Source organism: Vombatus ursinus, unplaced genomic scaffold (assembly GCF_900497805.2).
Source record: "Vombatus ursinus unplaced genomic scaffold, bare-nosed wombat genome assembly UNPS02014822.1, whole genome shotgun sequence".
In the NCBI taxonomy this organism is placed as follows: Eukaryota; Metazoa; Chordata; class Mammalia; order Diprotodontia; family Vombatidae; genus Vombatus; species Vombatus ursinus.
The window spans coordinates 377,251-380,781 of NW_020954600.1; positions in this window are offsets into that span (position 1 = coordinate 377,251).

The window sequence follows — 3,531 nt, forward strand, 5'->3', positions numbered from 1 at the left end:
AACAACTGAACAAAAACAAAATATCCCCAATTGCTTTAACTGATCTTTATTTGCCACAATCTCAGTTCAACAAATATTTTTAAACTCCTGCTATGCGCCCAGCAGCCCTAGGCTGGTTCAAAGACAAAAAGGAGAGAATTACTGCCTCAAAGGAGCTTACGTTCTTTCTTTTTTTTTTTTTCAGTAGGCAGTGGGGTTAGGTGACTTGCCCAGGGTCACACAGCTAGTTAGTGTTATGTGTCTGAGGTTGGATTTGAACTCAGGTCCTCCTGACTCCAAGGCCAGAGCTTATATATTGCTATCCCCAGGAGCTTACATTCTATTGGATAGAGCCGTAACATGTACCAACAGTGATGTGATCTCATCTCTCTTTTAGGCATATCAGTTTGACCTCTGTGTAGAGGATGGTTTGGAGAGGCGGGCATCCAGCCATGATTGCTCTTGTCTCTGTCACTGAACACAGAAATTTAGAGCCAAAAAAAACCTTGGAGTTCATCTAATTTAGCCCTTTCATTCAAATAGTGCTGGACTTGGAATCAGGGTGACATTCCATTTCCCACCAACTGCTTGTGCATTGGCTGTGCCTCTGGCCTGGAATTCACTTCCTCCTTATCTCCATCAATTTGAATGCCAAGTTTCCTTCAAAGTCCAGCTCAAACACCACTTCCTACATGAAGCCCACACTGATCTCTACAGGTAGAAATACCCCCACTGTAAAATTAACCTGTATCAGCACTTTAAGGACAGAAACTTCATTTTTTTATTCCCTGGGCCTAGCCCCATGCCTGAAACACAACAGGTACTTAATGAATGCTGGTGGAGTGGTTGGTTGATTGGATTGCTAAGTGAAGTGGAGAGAAGGTTGGGCTTGGAGTTAAAAAGACCTGAATTTAACACTTACTAGCTGCCTGACCCTGGGCAAGTCACTTGCCTTTTGTCTACCTCATTTTCTCCTCAGCAAAATGGAGATAATAATAGCATCTTCGTCACGGGGTTGTGAAGAGGTATGTACACACAGATGATGAGGTTGACCCATGACTTGCCAGAGCTAGCTCAGTGTTGGGGAGGCTCTGAAGGAAAGTGTAGGAGAGAAAAGAGGTATTAGATTGCCTACCAAACAGAAGGTCCACAGAGCCAGTTGTGCTGACCTCATTGCTGCATGCCTGTGAAACTTGGACAGTGTACCAGCACTGTGCCAGGAAACTGAATCACTTCCATTTGAATTGTTTTGGGAAGATTCTGAAGATCACCTGGCCTGATAGCGTTCCAGACACTGAGGTTCTCTCTCTAGCCGAACTGCCAGGCATTCAAACTCTACTGCAGAGACTGCAACTCTGATGGCCTGGCCAAGTAGCCCAAAGGCCAAACACATGTTTACCTAAAAGACTATTTTACACAGAACTCACAAGGCAAGCACTCAGAGATCAGAAGAACCGATAGAAGGATACTCTCAAAGTCTCTCTGAAGAACTCTGAAATCGATTTGGCACAGGACCATCCAGCCGTGCATGCCTGGGTCAGAGAAGGCATTGTGCTCTATGAGAAAAGCAGAATCGCAGTAGCTCAAAAGAAACATGAGAAGCGCAAATCTAGAGACAGCTCCATCCCAAATTCTCGGACTATTTGTGCCTGACCTGTGGCAGAGCCTTCTGAGCTCATATTGGTCTGATCAGCCATAGTCAGACTCACTGTAGCTTGACCCCAACATAGTGATGTCGTTTAGGTCCTCTTCCAGCACAATGAACAATAACCAGATTCTAAAGATCAAATGAGATCACATTTGTAAAGCACTTTATAAACCTTAAATAAAACACTATTTAAGTGCTTGCTATTACTTTTGTTCAGATTCCATCTCTGATGTCATCTCTTTCTATTATCTGTTGTCTAATGTCATCTGTTGTCTCTGATGCTCTATGACCAGGGACAATTCTCTTAATCTCTCAGACTAAGTTTTCTCATGTATAAATTCCACCCCCCCACACTCCCCATCCCTGTGGTACCAGACCTGTGATTTCATTGGTTAGGGAAGGCACTCCCTCTACTAACCACAGATTGACTATGAATCTGAAATCTATAATCTTGGAGAGTTGCCTAGGATGCTGAAAGGTGTAGCTGTGCGTTCAAGACAGGACTTGAACTCAGGCCTTCCTGATATTGAAGCTGACTCTTCATTTATTCACCATGTTTCTCAAATTCAGTCATTTCACTTGTGTCCAACTCTAGATGGCCCCATTTGGGGTTTTCTTGGCAAAGATATTGGAGTGGTTTGCCATCTCTTTCTCCAAATCATTTTGCAGATGGGAAAACTGAGCCAAACAGGGTTAAGTGACTTGTCCAGGGTCACACAGCGAGTAAGTGTCAGAGGCCAGAAGACTATGGGCCAAAGACCTCTGGTGCATCTCAACTACTCAGTGCTGATGGAGCCACATTGATTAGTGATAAGGACGTGACCCTGAAGAGATAGGCTGAATACTTCCATAGTGTTCTCAATAGACCGTCATCAACCAATGCTGAAGCCATTGATTATATACCTCAGGTTAAAGTCAATCCCTTTCTAGTCAAACTTCCAACTGAAGAAGAGGTCTTGAATGCCATTAGGTTCCTCTCCTATTTGGCAAAGCACCTGGTACTGATTCTATTCCAACCGAGATTTACAAGGGGGGGGGTGTCCACTGCTCACACAAAAGCTGACTGAAATCTTCCAGGTTATATGGCAAGAGGAGATTATCCCCCAGGAGTCCAAAGATGCCTCCATTTTCTATCTCTATAAAAGAAAAGGAAATAGATTGTCCAGTGACAATGACGGGGTTGGGGCCCTCTCTCTTAGTCATTGCTGGCAAGATTCTTGCCAGAGTCCTTCTTAATTGGCAGATCCTTCGCCTGGAAGATGGTCATCTACCTGAGAGTCAGTGTGTTTTCAGAAAGGGCCAAGAAATGATAGATATGGTCTTTGCTGCTGACAACTCCAGGAGAAATGCCAGGAGCAGAACAGAGGTCTGTATACAATGTTCCTTCGTTGACCAGATCAAGGCTTTCCATACTGCCTGGGACATAGTAGGACCTTACTTTTTATTGATGGATTGAGAGGCGATTGGCCCCCACTTTGTGTCAGGCCTGGAGCTAGGTGCTAAAAATGGGATAGAAGTGAAATCGTTTCCCCCCTCAAGGGGCTTACATTCAAAGGGAGAGACACACCAAAGGTACACACTTAAGTAGACTCCAGACGCAAAATACATACAAAAGGAAATTTAAAGATCAGAGGTCTCTCCCTTCCCCCTCCCGCGCAGTGCCTGTTACGTAACAGAGATTGCTGGGCTCCATTGGTCGGTTCAATCAGCCAATGGCCCGCTCGGCTAGAGCAGGCCCCGCCCATTGGAGCTGGAGCGTGCGCGCTGGTGCGCCGGTCAGGCGCCGCGGGCTTCGGGGGCGGGGAGAGGGTCATGAATATTGATCGCGTGCGGACGTGCCAACGCCGCCTGCCCTCCCCCTGCCGGCTGCCTTGACGCGAGTGGCGGCTCGCGCGGAGGCTCGC